Source organism: Carassius auratus, chromosome 19 (genome assembly GCF_003368295.1).
Source record: "Carassius auratus strain Wakin chromosome 19, ASM336829v1, whole genome shotgun sequence".
Lineage (NCBI taxonomy): Eukaryota > Metazoa > Chordata > Actinopteri > Cypriniformes > Cyprinidae > Carassius > Carassius auratus.
The window spans coordinates 8,991,837-9,010,901 of NC_039261.1; the positions used below are offsets into that span (position 1 = coordinate 8,991,837).

General features: G+C 34.6%; 1 protein-coding gene across 1 annotated transcript in view; it reads left to right on the plus strand.

Moving 5' to 3' along the window:
• Positions 1-257: 257 nt before the first annotated feature.
• The window catches only part of calcr (calcitonin receptor), a 47,050-nt gene continuing 28,242 nt past the window's right edge, over positions 258-19,065 (plus strand). Inside the window, exon 1 of the mRNA XM_026288799.1 lies at positions 258-772. The gene's annotated coding sequence lies outside the window, so the exon portion shown is untranslated. The remainder of the gene's footprint in view (positions 773-19,065) is intronic.

Below are 19,065 nucleotides of genomic sequence, written 5' to 3' on the forward strand. Positions count from 1 at the left end.
AGTAAAGATAAATAAATAAATACATAAATAAAAATTAGTTTACGATGAGCTCTATATAATAGACGAAATCGCGTTTTCCTTGGGAAGTAACCATAGCAACAGCGCATTCTGTCAGGCTTCTTTTGAAGTTTCCATAGACATAATAGAACTTCACAAGCTATTGTGATGTTAGTTTGTGTCTGTTTTAAATCATAAATGTATCAAAACTTGAGTGCGTTGTCTAGCTAAGTTTGGGCGCCAAAATGCATGATGGTTTTACCAAGAGGAGCCTCAACAGAAAATCCCCCCGAATTATCTTCACCCTGACGATAATATAATGCTACTATATTCTCGAAAGAATCTGCCTACCTAGACAGCCTGTTTTGGGAATGTTTCTATGAGGCTCAAAATGCTGTCTATGAAGGCAGCTCGGCAGATGTTAAAACACAGCCTCAGTGTGTCTTTGAGCGAGATGGAGCCCGCTGTCAGTGATTCTAGGAGGAGCCCACGCGCTCCTCACGCTCGGAGAGAGATGAGCGGCAGTTAGATGCACTTGGATTACCGGCTGCTGAACTGAAACAACGTCTCCGCTCATGAAAATATGTGAAACAGTGACGTTTCTAATTACACGTCTTTTTAACGAGTGGATATTCTCCTTAGTCGGAGATAAAACGCAAGATGCAGTGAAAGCATCACTTCTTATAGTCCCAGACGATGGAATTCAGTTTGAGAAGCCCAGTGTGAGAAAGTGAAGTACGTGCAGGATATAGACTACATTCTCCCCCCAAAAACGGTAAGATTTTTTTTTCCTGAATGAATTAACAGCGCTCTATTGATTTGTTACCTGTATGCTTTATATATATATTTATAACCTAAACCTAGTAGTTTATTTTTATTTTTTATTTTTTTATCTTTCATGATTTGGGACTTCTGCGTATGTGTTGTGCTTTACATTGATATTTGCTTTATGTTACCATTGTTATTAAATATAGCCTAGAATAATTTGATTAATAAAAATATGGACAATAAAAATAAAAGGTTAAACAAAATAGCTCCTAAATTTTCCCAACATAAATGGTTCTAAGTGTCAACCTGGCAACATGCTAACCTCTGTTTGCCAATATAAATCATTGCAGATTTTTTTTTATTATTCATAATTCCCTATACTGTCAATAGACTACATAAAGGCATGTATTGACTGAACCTAAAGCCATTTGAAAATCAAATGAAAGCCATTTTTATTGCTTTAGCAATTATATAATAAGAGTGCACATGACAGCACGGGACAATCTGTGTTTTTTTTAAATCTATTTTAAATATGAGCCATCCAGTCAGATATCAGATATTATCTAGTGACAGATATTACCCTGGATGCCTCATAAACTGACAGCGCTTTGCAGTACCATGCTGGTCTACTGGTCTAGTTAACATCCCTGTGATTATGATTATGACAGCCATACATTTCATAATTTGTGTAGAACATTGGCTCATTATATAAACCCTACAGGAAGCAGTGTTTCTAGGTTTCTATCTCCTTAATGGCAGGACGATTAAATTGGAGTCGCCATATATTCCACTGAGAGGATTAAGAGATGCAGCTGGGAAATCTGAAAAGAGATGAAACAAACCCGTGCAGATGCTGCTTTTACAGTTTGGTTGTAAAGTAACAGGGATCTTCTAAAGAAAGTGTTTGCTGTGATGCATATTTTACCTTTTTAGTAACAATTCATGCAAGTGAAATGTCAGAGAGCAACAAAATACTAAAGACACTAAGCAGCGATGTATCTTAAAAACATTTATATTTTTTTTCTTTGCAAGAGATAAGGGTTTGACTTTCCTGTAATCGAATAGTACAAAATGCATTATTTGTGTTAGGCTGAGAGCAGAGATAAAAATAGACAGTGATTTTAGATACCGACCGCTTTTGAAGAATGCTTTTGAGCTTTAACATATGGGTTTCCTTTTTGATCAGCTTGACAAGTTCATCTCAAACACAAAAAGAAGGAAAGCAAACATGAAGGTACATCACTATAGAGACTTAAAACAACCGTGTTAATGTAGGACTAGTTTCAGTCCATGCATGGGGTCATGGACATTCACTTGTTGAGCTCTACTCCCAATTCAGCTAATGGGCCATGCATTATTCATTAGTGTGTTTCAGACTGTCCCAGGCCGTGTCTACATGTCTGCAATGCTGAAAATATTATATGGAGGTAATCTACCAGAAAACTCATTCTTGCCACGGACCTAATGGGCTTTTGTAGAGAAGAAAAGTAATAATCTACTTGACTGTGGCATCCACTGATGTATAATTAGACTCTTTTTATGATTAATACTGACCACAAGTAAGTAGATATTTGAATTTGTAAAGACAGATTATGGATTTTATTGTACCATAAAGAGTAGTAATTGGATATAATTTACTTCCCTTTGAAAGTGAAGTACCTTTTATAATACCATCAGCTCTTAATAAGCACAAAACGTGAAATTAAATCCCATTACCTATAATTAAGTTTTGTTCATTTAAAAAAACATTCAGTTGCATTCAGTTATGAGCACCATTTGTGTGTTATTTTTATACAACGCATGCATTTTAATGTGCTTTATCTGTAGGATGTAGATTAATATTCTTCATAAGGAATCAGTTGATGATTCATCTGAAAGCGTAAACAGGTAGCCTACCTGAAAATAATTACAGTTTTCGGCTAGGTAATTTCTTTAGAAGGTTTAATGTTACTCTGTCAGCTGGATTTTTGATTTAATTTGAGCATGTTTGCAGTACTCTTGAGTTTATGCTTTCATCCATGCTTGTTCTGGACAGGCTACACATGAGGTGTAAGGAATCAGTAGGTGGAGCTAAAGTACAATCATGTGCTATAAAGCGATCTTGAGTTGTCTGCTACAGAAAGACATTCAGAAGACTGTGAAGTATGTTTTGGACTATTTTTTGAGGGTATTTTAAATACTAAACATTTTAAATAATTATGGAAATTGATATACTAAAATGTAGGGCAAGTGAGGTTATTTTTAAAGAAATGTATGCTTTTATTCAGAAAGAAGGCATTAAATTGATCAAAATTAAATAGATTATAATATTATAAAAGATTTATACTTTTAAATAATACTGTTCTTTTGGGGGAAAAAAAATCATTTGCAAACCCCATAAGAATCCATGCATTTTTATTTTCCACACATTTTTTTTTAATTGATAATAAGAAATATTTCTTAAGCACCAAATCAGCTAGTGAATATTCAGCTATGCCACCACATGAATAAATGACATTTTAAAACATATGAAAGTATTAAAGAGTTATTTTATATTTTGAACAATATTTCACAATAATTCAGTTTTTCACAAACATTAAAAAGTCTTACCAACCCCAACTTTTGAACGGCAGTGTGTGTGTGTCATATGATTTATTTGAAGTACAGCAGCGTCTCCTGATTCACTTGTTCTCACAATACATACCAGCTTATAAGTATTCAAGAATAATGTCACATGCCCTATTTGTAATGATCAAGTTCATTTAATGAATTGATTTTTCCCCTCTCAGATATAAATGACCATGCTTGTTAAAACTGAACTGATTCAGTTTAGTATTTCTAAATGAAGCACATCACATGAACAGTATGCACTCGTTTTCATAAGCTCTTGGGCATGAATGAAGAACGTTCTTTTCTTTTGTGCATGAGAATTTCTCTATGCGATTTCTCTATTCACAGGAAGAGAAATTGTGTGTTGGATAAAGCAAACCTGTTTCTAATTTAAGCCTCAGAATAAGATCTTCCTTTGTGTCTTAACTATGTTTGTCATTTCCACACTGGTTAATTCAGTTATTTTGCTGCAACTTATTTACCCCATTTTGTTCACTCTCATCTCCACCAATGTTTTGTGCTAAATTTTGTTAATGCAATCTTACTTCTTCTTCCTTCTGGTGGTCTGTACTGCCCATTCTCATTTACAACCTATTTGGTTTTTTTCTATTTCCTTGAGTAGCTCCCGGCTCACCAGTAGGCAGGCAGGCCGAGAGACAAGCGGAGGTTGACAGCAGGCAATGCATGGTTGGTTTGGAGCCCTTTCTCCCTCCTTCTTTCTCTCTCTGTGTAATGGGAATGTTTGGCATCACATGGGCCTGTCTGCTCAATTCACTGCCTTTGTGTCAGCGGCGTTTCGTGATTGCTTTGCTTAATATATTGAATACGCAGAACAACCTTAATTGTTTTCCCAAGATGGTGAGGTTGTTTGTCACAGGTTTGTTAGAAGCAGCTTCATTGCGAGGTTGGATATCATACATTATCAGCATTTCAAGTGCTTGTATTTAATGATACACACATGATTTCATAGGAATACAATTTAGATACAGAGGACAGTTTACCTAAATAAATAAATAAATAAATAAAAAACCTACATGATAAAATAATTTACATTTTTGGCTGAACTTTCATTTATGGCATCAAGTCAAATCTTAATCTTGATGTACACTATTGGGAAAAGAAAAAATGCTATAGTGCTTGACTGTAGTAAAATACATTAGTAAGGTTTTCTCATGCTTATTCTTAGATGGGACAAAATATGGGTTGAGAAAAATAACTGGCAAGATTCTCAGCGGAGACACTGTCAGGGTGCCATATGTGTGGTGTAATGGACTCTATAAAACTTTTATGTAAGGATGAATTGGTTTGCAATGACTGACAGTCATGGCAGGTGGAGGAATTTGCTTGTTTGAGAAAATGGACAACCGGCAATCATATCAACGTTTGTAATTTTCATCGATGTTTAAATGAAAATAATTGGATATTTCATATACAGAAAATATATTTTGGTTAGAAACTGGAGCTGAAGTCGTACCACAATAATAGTAATGTGAAAACAACCGGCACTTGTAAATCCAAATTGTAAATTCCTTGATGCATACAATTTTTTTTGTGTGTGGAAATCTCAAAACTGTCCTAAGATATTTCTCATTTCAGCATCTCTCTTGTTTTAAGCTACTGTTTATTTCTCAAATGTTAGCACATAAAATTCCAGTTCTGTCTGAGACAGTGTTATTTTACCCCCTGTGTCAGGCTTATTAAAATCATACAAAGAAAATGCATGCACATTTTTGTATCAGAAGTTTGAATCATTTGCATAACCATTGTGAGAAAAATACTTATATGTAGTTATATTTGTGTCAGCATTAAGTCTAATATTACTATAGCGGCCTAGCAGTGCCTTACATGTACCGGTCCCAAGTAAAGATTTATTTATATGTTCCTTATTATCTCTTGCCAATGGTACCGAATTACTTATATTTCCAGAATTCTATTTATACAGTATATTAAAATATTTATTCATTCCAGGGTTGTTTAGCATGGCTGAGCCCGAGACGATGTTCTCCACATACACAAGTATTTTAAAACTGTAAATCAATAATTTCCAAGAATAATTTTCAAAGCCAAGTCACAGACTCAAGACAGGGGAAGTCTTTTCATGTGGTGATCAAAACTTTTCCTCGCTTTTCAATTCTCTGAGAGGAAAAACAGAATAATGTGTATTTAAAATGTCTGAAAATATAAATATTTTTTAGTTTTTACATAATCTGCACAGACCATTATCAGAACATCAGAACATCAGAAAATTAAAAGACGACAAGACATTTAATCAGCTTTAAACAAAACAGGACAAAATGTTCATAAGCCTATTTGTTTTATGTGATTGACAGTGATGAGATCAAAATACTTATAACACAGATGGTTGAGCTAAAATGTATATTTTTTCACACACTAATTTCTTAAAAGTGGGGCAATTGAGAATTCAGTCTTTTGTTAAAAGCTCTTCCTCCGTTGCATCGCTGCCAGTTGTGTTAAGACTCTCTGGAGAACAAGCAGCACATTTTCACAGCATGCAAAGACAGACACAGCTGCTCGGGCTTTATATTTAACCTCATAGTTGGCTGCTGATTAAAAAAAACGTACAATTATTTATATAATTCATGTGGTGAAAATTCAGCATAATACATTATATAATTTTTCAATATATTGCATTCAATCTGTATTTCCTCCTATTGGAATTAAAAATTAAATCAAAGAATGCATGAATAAGATAATTAAAATCACATTTATGTTGTCCCTTTAAAAGTCACGCATTTTAAATGCCTCCGTCTCGCCTGACCGCTTGTGATCGTTTCATTTAAGACTGATGTTAATAACAGGTGTTAACAGGGTCAATGTTGCGTGACTACTGCTAAATGAGGGTTGCTGTGTTTTATAGCAAGACCAAAAGAACATTAAGGTCTTTTTGGGTGTACACATTTCAAATACATCTGGCCACATAAATGTGTCTCTGCAAACAGTTAAAAATCCTGCGTTATTTATCTATATTATACCTATGTTCAATGCAGTGACGATTCTCATGCTGGACAGCAAAATGTTCTGTTTAGGGCTTATTTTGGGCCATACGGCAACCCAGTTTGGCTGCTCCATCCGTCTCATAAATTTGGTTGGAGTAAAGTTCATGTACAGGTATGTGTCCAAACAACAAGATGCATTAGTTTCATCCAATCTGAGAGAGAGAGAAAAAAGCCTGTCACTAAGTATAAATACCCCTTATGATGGAAGAATCCCAATTTGCATTGGCTGCTGTGATTAAATGTATTATAAATATAAAAGCTTTGCTTGTAAACTGATTTACATGAGTGAGCAAAACAGTGGAATAATGAACCTATAGATTCCTGCCAACAGTCCCTTTTTCCCCCTACCTTTTCCCCATTCATATCTGTTAGACATCCTCCTAGAAATTAGCATATGAAATAGCGTTTTGTACCTACAGTATGTGCACTTTTACTCCATGACATTTAATGAAAAGTCACAAACACGATTAGAACTGCTTTCGACGCGATTTATTTGCGGTATTGTTCATTACATAGATTTAAACCCACAGGAGGTACAGTATGGTTTCTGGATTCTGCGTGAAGCTATTAACTTTCATCTCACTGCATTTAACGATTTTCCATACTTGAAAAATTTGAAGAAAAACAGAGCAAATTTGGAGTCATTAAGCATAACTTTGTGTTTGATTTATCTCTGCACAGAGCCTCCATTGACTGCTTGCATGTGCCTTGTCTGTCTGCTCCCAGAAAGCTATTTTGCCATTCGTGCCCCATTATCTGATTTATAGAGGTAATGTTTGTTCCATTAATCAAATCAAACTATAGGCCTATCTATTACCAATTTAACTTTTTAAATGCCTCTGTACAGATTTAGTGTTGGGATTACTTCGGGTTATTGGTGCGTACCTGTGTGCACTATGGTGGTTTTTTATTCAGCCAATGCTTTCACAACAGTATTTGTAAAGCCCAATCATGTCTAACCAATTTACGTTGCTATTACCGGTGAGCACATCCATATTACTCACATATTCCATATTTCTATATATCGTGCAGTCAGTTTAATCACCTGGAGCAGGACGGCATTCGTGCTGTTTCCAAAGCTATTAAAGTAAACATGATTGACCTTCTCAGTAATAAAGTTACAGGCTGTCTTTCTTTCCTCCATATGCGTTTTTTGTCAATTTTGAAATAAAATCAGGAAAAAGTGTTAAAAATTATACGAGGTGTCACTCAAAATCCTAAGAATCCAGTTATTCCAGAATAAATCTGGAAAACAAAAAGACAGATCATTTTTCTTGACAGCTGAAATGAAAAAAAAATTCTAGGAAACTGAATGAAATTGACTGAATGAATACTCAGAAATGGAGAACGAAGACGTGCAAGATAAAGCGTCGTCAGTCTTTCCTGCTGCTGTTAAAAAACGTCTTGTTCATATCTATGTAAAAATCAGCAGAGAAACAGAAATAGAAGTCATCGTATCAGATGGAAAGCTGTTAAGATCAGTGAAAAATGTCACAACTGTCAGAAAATGAGATTGTTCCACTTAGATAATCAAAGTTTAATTTTCTTTTGTTTGCAGTGCAGCTCACCTAGCGTGGTCTCAGACAGAGAAATGTTAGTTAATATTTCACTGCCTGCCAGATGGGGCTACATTTGGCAAAGAAATATAAATGGGTCAACTTCATTTACAGAGGGGCTCAAACATTCCTGATTACAATTATCAAACATGAACTCAAGTCAGCAAGACATAAATGAGTGCAGGTGAACCTTGTCCAGGTTCAGACATGACAACAGGTTCAGAAAAATGAGCTCATCATCACAACTTTTTTCCAATCTATGGTGCCTGGATTAAAATAGATGTTATTCCCTTACTGAGTTAAGGCAGTCAAAATTTAAAAACTGACTCCATTTCAGTTCATTAACTGGACAGGATATTGAATTTACTGCATTTACAGTGATACTTCAGATATAAAACCTTTGCTTTCTACAATGTCAATACAAATTCAATACGTTTTCTGATAAAACCTATATATAATTTGTTTCTTCTCAAGAAAACAGGATGTTCTCCGAACTTTAGCTAACATTATGGTAAATTGTTCTCAAAGAACATACTTTCTTCCATTAACGGATTCTCATTTATTTCTTTATTTATGTTCAAATAACCTTAGTACAAAAATATTATTTATGCATCAATTATGGAACATGTTTCAAAAATATATTAGTTGCATTTGTTAAAATGTTAAAAACATCACATTCTCATAAGGTGTTTAAATAGGCTCTAGATATGCAAATGTTATTCTGTTGATTAGCAGTTTTATGAATGTCAAATTCAGGAAATAAATTGTAATTTAATTGAAATTGGAAAAGGCAGGACCCTCTTCCCAGAATGCAGAGGAAAAACATTATTCTAGTTCTATCTATAAAAGCGAATGCAGATTGTAAATGATTGCATTATGTAAATAATAAGTATACATCTTCATAAATATTCTCAAAAGAGCAGTTTACCACAATAACAGTGCAAATAAAGTGTAATTGTAAGTTTCACTTTCATAGTCACTTTCTCAATTCATTATAAAAACTTTTTTGTGACATTTGTGGCTCTCCACTCAACAGTGAAAGCCCATTATAGGGAAATGCATCAAAAAGAGCCCTATGGGGATGATGTGAGATGATTACATTCAAAACCACAATGCAAACCTAAGTATGACTAACAGCAGTTGTTTAAACTGTGACTGCTTCTTTTTTTTTTTTTTTTTTTTGAGCTATGAGATAGGAAATGTTCTTCTGAGAAAATCTCCCTCTGCAGGAAACATTGCCCTAAGAAACTTAAGTCCTACTTTATGTTCCCCCAGAGTTCAAAGGAGTTTATGGTACCAGAGGCAAACCCACTCCCATGTTTTCTAAGGAAGAGGAAAATGCATGAGCTCACAGTATGCCATCTCAGATAAAAGTGCCTTGAAATTTATCCTGACTCTGCAAAAGTGCTCTCCTTGACAGCCTGGCATCTGGGTGGCCTAGTAACAGCTCCAAAGACATATCTGTTCTCTGTGCCACTGCATTTTGCTGCTGTGAACAGAGAAGTCACGGCAATCGAGATAGAAATCAAGGGATCTCTGAGGAAGGTCAAAAGGCATGAATTGAAGAGTAGAATGAGCCACCTTTCTATTTTGCTCAAGATAAAGTGTAGATCTCTCATCGAAGGGTGCTGGCATATCACTGGTTTATCTGCTAGACACAATGTTTTTTTATCAAACAGCAAACTCCCCAGAAATATGAGTCAAACGGCAAGGTTGTATCTTGACTTTAACGTGATATCAGTGCACTGAGGAGGTCAGGATTATCTGTTTGGAGGATATTGTGTTTGATTTGAAAAAAAGCTTGGGGAATTCCTGTTCTGTTTTACTGAATGAAAATAATTAATAATAAGATAAACCATTGTATTCATAATCATTTTTAAAAATAATTATTCCTAACATAACAGTTGCTTTTCATCTGATTAAAGGGATAGTTCAAAACCAAATTAAACCCTGCAGCTTGTGACAATACACTGATGTGTAAAGACACAAAAAGATTGGTCTGTGCAAGATTTGTTATGTTTTTTTTTTGTTTTATTGTATGTTTAGCCATGATTCTCATTCACCTCCATTATAAGACTGATAGACTGCAATGGTTTGAGTTCAAAATCTTTGTTTGTGTTCTACTGAAGAAATAAATTCACCTACATCTTGGACATCAAATTTTAATTTTGGGTGAACTATCCCTTTAATCATTTTTCATTTATGTTTGTTCATTCATTCATTACTTTTTATTATCTGCATGATTGTCTTTGTTGCATAGAATTAAGTTTTATAACACAGCTATTACAGTACTAGCAGGTATTTTATAGATACATTTACTACTTTTCAATAGTCTGGGGTCGATAATATTGTACATTGTTTTTGAAAGTTATGTTTACTAAGGCTGTATTTATTTGATATAAAAAACAGTAAAACAAATATTGTGAAATATTATTACGTTAACAAAATTTTTTCTGTTTTTATAGATTTTAAAGTGTAATTTATTTCTTTGAGGGCAAAGCTGAAATTTCAGCAGCCATTGCTCCTGTCTCCTAAACTCCTAAAAATTACCCCTAAAATACTGTGATGTGCTGTTAAAGAAAGATTTCCTATTATTACAATTACATTTAGTCATATAGCAGACAGTTTTTAAAGCGACTTACAAATTAATTAGATGAATATCAATTTTAAAAACAGTTGTTGATGCTTTATTTTATTTTATGAAACCTATTTCTATTTATTTGAAATAATATTTTATAACATACATTTCTTAATAACACTTTATCAATTTAATGCTTCCTTTCTGATTAAAGTTATTGATTGCTTTGAATTGAACTTGAACTTGAGTACTGTTAGAGGTCATGTTAATAAAGTCAGTGAAATAACTCAAATGGAACTCAAATGGAACCAGCTTTAGTTGATTATACAATATGCAATAAATCTGTAGCAGCATAACCTGATACCAGAATAATACTGGCATATTTTCTGAAACTTGGGACCCTTTTATTCTTCTTCTTTTCTGATTATGCAAACTACAGTATTCTTCTATAATCTGTCAAGCTAATCATTATGACTTGATTTTAATAAAGTGTATTAAGCACAAGTAGGCTGTGTGCTTTGTATGTACCGGTACAGAGTTTATTTTTAATGATTTGTTTGCTGACATAAATGTGCTTATTAATGTACATTGGCAATTACTTTTTTTTATTTGTTTGTTTCTAAACTCAGATTCAAAGTTTATTATACATAACTGACCCTGTAATTATGTATTGAGGGCTTCTTTGTGTGGGTAATTTAGTTTTGTATTTGGGTTGGTGGATTGTTTGGTGGAAAATATTTGTTTTCGATTCTCCTGTATCTTTATCCTTTTATTATTATAAAAGTTCAAAAAACAGATTAAGGATTGTTAACCGTTATTTCCAGTTATTTAATAGACTAATTTTGTGCTCCACCATCAAATATATATCACGTAAGTGCATAATGTAAGTGCATAGTTTGTAATACATCATTTGGGACACAGCTCATTTAGAGAGCTCATATAGAACTCATTATAGATTTAATGAATACATTGAAGTATATCTTTTTCATTGTTTTTGATCCTACCATTAGATTCCCACAGGCAGACATTTCATGTGAGTTTTATAACTGAATCCTGTATTATATTCTTTACAACATTTACTGTGAAAAATGATGTACAAATCTAATTTGCAGTTGTGAATGTGAATGATTGTGAAGTGTGAAACATGGTGACTACCGAGACTCAGTTTAAAATTCCTCTTTAAACTCGGATTCCCCAGAGGCCATAAAGATTAGAGATCCATCATCAGCGCAATGGCTGTGCTTAGATCTGTATATCCTTCATAAAGCAAACGGGACACTGGGGCCATAAAATACGGGCCATTTTACATTTGAGAGCTGAACTTCTCCATTTCATTTTATTCCCATTTAGCTTTACTGCCAGCCGTCTGCTCGCACCTGGCCAGGGTCTGTGAACGCCTGCTTGTTAGGTTTGTGTCAAGAACAGCTGGAGCGCATGTGGCACTTGGCTCGATGGCCAAGACGGATTAAGTGCTAACGCACCTCGTCACAACAGAGGGCTCGATTTGGAGAAGATAAATATATTTATATATTTATATAGACCCATGAATCAGAAGGAGCTGGCGGAGCATGGGAAGAGGTGCATAACTTTCCTTCACTGACACACACAGCTGCAGTTTGAAGGTTAAATTGTGTGGAAGCACACTGCAGAGTCTGTTTGAAGATGGAGAGTTCAACAGAATAATCGCTAGTCAATAAACACATGTGGAAAACAGAAGGCATCAATCTTGCCAGGTAAAGAGGTATATTATGCAGAGCGCAGATGGAAAATTGGGGTCTTATCTAATTGGTCTTCTATCCTGAGGGAATGCTGAGGACAAGGTCATAAGAGATTTTTGCTATCTTATATGATGTTGATTGTGTGTAATCACATGCCACTGAGTTGTGTCTCTTTGACAAGGGGTGAATTACCTTCAAATATTACAGGTATTTTTGTTCTCAAAGTCACACTGGTATGGCGAATGGAGTAATCTGTATACAATATGAAATGTAAAAATTTAAATAAATAAATAAATGCAGTAAGTGCTTTATTATCCGAACTTACAAGCTTGTTAATTTAGTATGATTAATTCTACAAAAAGAAAAAAAAAGTGTTAAAAGAGTTAACATCTTAGTAACAAACCCTAACCCTAATGCATAAATTCCCTAATAAGAAATGATTTCATAATCAAATATTACAATTATTAGGTCCTAGAATCATTTAGAATTGAATTTAATTTGCAGGCATACTGTACGCTGATTATTTTTTTTTTGGTACAATTTTCACTCAGAAATGGCACAGATAATTATAAAGGAATGGAAAGTAACACATGGAATGTTTTGAAGTAGAAGGACTGACAATTTATTTTCTTTTAAAACATACTAGGTCACACTTTATTTTAATTCTCACTATTAACAAACTATTAACTACAATAAACAATAAACTCCAATTTAGCTGCTTATTAATAAGTTGTAAGGTAGCTGTAAGGTTTAGGTGCTGGGGATGTAGAGATGTAGAATATGATCATGTAGAATAAATGCATCTTAAGTAATAATAAACAGCCAATATGTTAATAATAGGCACACTAATAAGAAACTAGTAAATAGTGAGAACTGGTCTCTATACTAAAGTGTTACCACATTTTCCAATAAACATTGTTTTATTCATTGATTATGAAAAATCTTTGATAAAGTGTAATGGACAGCTGAAGGATTTCACCCATATGTATGTATACGAATCTCAAAATATTTAAATTGAGGATTTTCAGTAAACACCAAACAACAGTCTACACAAAGACTAGCTGTACAGTTCAACAAAACCCTAGTCCTAACACCGAGCAGGATTAAAGAGTCCAGGAAAACCACAACACCAGACCTGTACCTGTGTCTACACTTGATTCACATTACTGCTCGCAACCCTGGGGTCCAAATCCAGGAAGAGCAGAGTACGCAGGAGTGCCGCAGCATTTTAAGTGCTCTCTGAATTATAGATATCTCTCAGAGTGCATTTTCCTGTCCTCTTGTTTGATATCACTCCAGTCCATTTTGACGCTACATAAATATGACACCTATTATAGCCAGCTAATGGCTTATTGCTGTACAGAGGATCTCACTCTCTGACAGAATAAGCTGGGTTAATGAGTCAGAATGTAGTGCTTCTCATATACCAAAACCCCCTAGATGCCCTCATCCGCTTGTGTTTCAGCTGTACTTCAGCAGGTTAGATATTTTCTCTTTTTTGACCTGATGCATAGTACAAGGTCAGATTTTGAGAGTACAAATGAGGCTCTCAGGAAAGCTCGATATTACAGAGAGAAAAATTGCTGGCCTAATAGCACATGGAAGAAACAGCCTTGAGTTTGCATGCCATTGGACTTGAAAGCCCTGGCATCATAACGGCATTTCACAATAGCACTAAACACTCATACCAGTGTGCTTTTGCCACACTGAGGTGCTCTGTCACCATTGACTGTAATGGCTCACAATTCACTTATGCCTTATTTTAGTAAATGGGAGACGATATTGATGTGGATCATACTTGTCTTCCCCCCAAATCTATCTTGTTTATAGAGGGGGACTTTTTGTAGGAACAATCCCAAGGGAGGGTCTAGATAAGCTGAAGGGAGCCTTGTTCTGCTTTCCTTTCAGCCTCACTTTTTGTTATGTTGGATGATTTTTGTCATTGCACATTTAGGATGAGAAACTCTAACCATAGTAAAATGAAAGGGGAAATGAGTCAAATAAAGTGAGGTGCTTTAGTTATCCTTGGTGTATATACTGTATACATACATACATACATACATACATAAATATATATATATATATATATATATATATATATATATATATATATATATATATATATATGTGTGTGTGTGTGTGTGTATACATACAGTCAGCTGCAAAATAGAATGTAATAAATAAGATTTAATGATAAGATTTAATAAAACACCCGATGGGCTTTCTGAAATCCCCACATCTTACAATAGTTAAATTAAGTACATAAAAAGATTTAACACAGGAATTTTCTCTTTGTAGTTTCGGTTTCAAGGCATCCATATCCATAAAGGAATTTTACAAACAATGCATTCATTTTGTTTATCTAGCATTTTGCATAACAAGGCTAACATTTGTGATAAATCATTAGCAATTATTTTTTTTTTTTAAAGTGGTCATTGTGGATGAACTACATTGGCTATACTTTACATTAGAAAATATTTTTTTGAAGTTGTAAATTAAACAAATTTATTATTTGAGTACATTCTACAAAAATATACTATTTCAGTGTTTTTCACTTAATATTTTTTTATTCAATGTGTTGCTTGCCATTTCTTTTAATTATTTGTAAAATGTAAAGAATTCTGTAAAAATTGTTTCAAATTATGTCCTACACCATTTTAGTAATTTTTTTTAAGACATTGATTAAATGAGTTTGTAAAATAGAAAAATGTTACTCTTGTATTTTTTTTTAATTGGTGCGTATGTAAAAATACTTACATGCAAACTTATATTTTGTAAAAAGAAAAACTTTATAGAGCAACATGAGACCTGAAACTAGCAAACCTCAGCAGCTGCCAAAGGTAGAAGGTCAAATATGATGTTTTGTGGGCATTGTGCAAAAAGATTTCAAAGCAGAAAAACCCTAAATTGCAATAAAGTATGCCAGAGATTATGTAAAAGATTTTTAGTTAATCACGTATCAGTCCTCACTAAACCATTTTATGGAACTGTAAGGAAGTGGACACAGAGGATTTGAGTTTTGCAGTCACCAAAGGATTAAAAGTCATTTTTCAAAACAAACATTGTAAATATTTCTGAAAGCCTTCCGGGGAAGAATGAGTGCCATCTTGGGTCCTTCATTATGAAACAAAATAAATAAAAAATAATTACTTTAATGAGTAATGTCTGGTCTTGGTTACTAATTGAACATCCATTCTGTAATTCTGTAAAGATCTTATTTCCAAAGGAACTTTTGAATCTTCAGTCTGGTGCTTTCTCAGGGAATACCCAGCCTATTGGCAAACATGATGAGTTTTTTTTTTTTTTTTTTTTAATTTTTTTTTTTCAATTTTCAAGGGGAAATACAGAAAGCAAACCTTCAATATATTCCTAAATCAAAGACACTTGAAAGTTTATGCAATTACATATAAATCAAAACAGTAATAATAATAATGAAAAATAAACATATACCTATACTGTACATCCATACTCATATACACATAAAAACAATTATCAATATAGTGTATCTTCTCTCAGGCCTGGAAAGAAGTTTTTACAAGTGTCACCAGTGCTTTGTTTCCTCCTCTTAACAATAACTATATACAATAAAACATGGGGAGCTATTACTTACAGAAGATTCCAAAAATTGCCATATTCCAATATTGAAAAAAAAAAAAAAAAAAAAAAAAAAACATGATGAGTTTTAATGAAGAAAAGCTTTAATTCATCCTCACGGAGGGACATTAATTACCTTGTTTAATAACCAGAACTTATATGGAACTGAATCCAAAGACTGGGATCCATTCTCAGCCTCCGTGTCCTTTTCCTATCTTGGCCGAGTTCCATCCTGATACTGGCAGGCATTTAAAAAACAACCAACCTCCTGCACTCTGGGAAACAACGATTAGGCAGTTAAGCAAGCCTGATTTCTTCCTCTTTCCCCTGTGCCACTGTCCACAGCCATCTGGCATGCTGAACAGAAGTGTGCGCTCTATCTTGCCATCTATCTATATCTCCACTTCTTTCATTTGCCAATTAGACAGTATTCAATGATGGAGATGTGTTCATAATTGATTTTTCTGGGTGTATTGTCACATCAGAATAGGGCTATTTTTAATTTTTTTTAAAGGGATGCTCTACCCCAAAATGAAAATGTTGTCATTAATCACTTATCTCCATGTCGTTCCAAACTAATGAAAGCTTTGTACATCTTCGGAACACAATTTAAGATACATAGGTAGTTTGAGTGATGTGGAGAGACACAGAGAAGACTTTTGACAAAGGAATTGTTGAATAAAGTTGTTATTTTAGTTTTCTTCGCTTACAAAAAGTATTCTCGTCGCTTCATAACATTGCGATTGAACCACTAATGGCAGATGCACCACGCTGACAATGTCTTTCATACTTTTTATTTATGGACTTTGAAAGTGTAACTTACTTGTCTATGGGACGGTCACAGGCCTCTAGGGTTAGGTAAAAATATAATTCTCAGTCTAGAATATTGTAAATCTGAAGACTTTGCTTTGAAGTGTCTTAATTAGGAAAGGTCTATTTTTATGGTAAAGATATTTTAATGTAATATTTTAATGATTTAATGTTTAGGCCTAAATGTAATTTTTTGGGTGATCAAAGTAGAATTTTCAGTATCATTTCTCCAGTCTTCAGTGTCGTATGATCCTTCAGAAATCATTCTAATGCACTGCTAATTGTTTTCAATTATTATTAATGCTCAGTTATTAATTATGGTCGTTTCTTAATATTTTTTGTGGAAACTGACACTTTAACTTTTTCAGGATTATTTGTTTAATGATTTTTACATTGTAATCATTTGTCATTTGTAATAACTATATATTTACTGTTACTTAAAGGTACAGGTTGTAGGACCTGCCACTAAAGTGCGCACTACAAAAACAATAACAATCGAGTGGTTTGATGACGCTAACAAGGAGCGTGGAATGATGCGATTTGTTGTCTCTTCCCAACCACTGATGGCCATCAATCAGACAGAAAGATAAATCATGGATTTAATGCGAGTTCAAAAATTTGCGCGAGTAGATTACATACAAAATCAATGCAAAGACGTGATCAGACGTTGGATCAGAGGCGTCCTTGCGCGGGTCTAGAGATGTGATGCCCCGCGTTTGGCGTGTGTGCCCCATAATACTAATCTTGTTGATCGTTATAACAGGGCTTGGGCGTCGTGATGTAATTACTTGGCGTGGCCGCCATGTTGACTGCCTCCTTTACAGCCACTCGGACTACTGCTCAGTGTTTAGACATACTGCCTCTCTTCCGTGTGTCTTAATTTGATTAATTAAAAATCTATTTTAACCATTTTCAACCGTTGTTGTATTGTGGGGTGTAATAGCGCAACACCTAATCGCCATGGGGAAAATGAAATGAGAATGGATTAACTTTACACCGCTTTCCTGCTTGGAGGCGTGACTACAGAGACCATAACATCTGAATATTAATTTATATAGCTTAAGTCAACATTGAAAATAAGGGAAATTTCTCGAGTTACTCATCCAAAATAAGGGAAATTTCAACATTCATCTTTTTGTTGCTATCCCTCTGCTGACAGCAAAAATTCGTATTCGTAAATACTATAAAACTGCTGCATTAACTAACGTTAAGCGATTTGTGAAGCTAGGTCTAACGTGACTTTAGTTACAGATTGGCGTGAAATCTTGCTCTCACAACAACCACGCTATCTTAAAAAGCCCAACATCACGTTAAGGTTGCTTTCAAGTAAGAAAAACAATGCTCTGAAAACATCTGTTTCGCTGGAAAGACAAGGTGTAGCAACAGGACAACAACACAGAGACTTGACAGGTCTGATGGAGGGGCTAACGGGACATTTTACAGGAAAATATTAAAATGGGAAGACAGAAGGGAAAGAGCTCAAATACGTGAGAACACCAGAAAAAACGGGAGGGGGTTGACAGCTACTAACTACACTTTTGAAACACATTGTTAAAAGTCCATGTGTGAATGGTTGTTAGCACTAAACAGTTACTAAACTAGCAGCTAGGTAACGTTAGAGCGCAGCTTACCGGATTACTGTATACTGTTTTGCCGCTGTTCTGTTTCTATGATTTGCAGCTCCTGAACCCATCCATTTGTGAACTGTACATTAGACTTCAATAGCCGCGTTTCCACTATCGAGCTAGGACCGGGCGTGCTAGTGCGTGCCAGGGCCAGTCGTGTTTCCACTGTCACTTCCGGGGCTTGATCGTGCCTCGCAGGGGCTTCCTTGGGGCCAACGGCCAGGGTTTTTTGGCCCGACGAAAACCTTGGGCCAAAGCGGGCCAGCTGGGGCTAGAGGAGGGGTTACGAACAAAGGCGGAGTTTCTCAGCGTCTGGAGAGCGTCAGCGCGGATCATTTCAGAGAGATAACAGCTTTAACACCAGCATTAAAGACGTTTTAAAATAAATTGAGCTCAAAACTCACTCTTAGTTAGCAGCAAGTGTTTGAAATAACTTAATCCAATGTGGATTATAATCACTAAACAAAGCAGAAATATTTATAAGCGATGTAAAAGACTAAACATTATAGTAAACATGGTAAATATTACCGCTTGGATAAATCAGACGTCAGCTCCTTATTCTCTATCACAATCGTGTATTTATTAAGTTACTTATATTATCTGTCACAAGCCTCATCTCGAGAGTTTTTCTCACGTTGCCTATCATAAAAGAATATAGCCTAATGATGTTTTTTGTTCGGGAGCTTTTATAAAAATAGACATATTATCATTCATTATAAATATGACGGCTACTGTGGCTTCAAATGAACAGAAACAGACTCGACTGAATAAGCAGGTTATTTTCCTGAGCGTTAAAAATAAATAAATAAAATA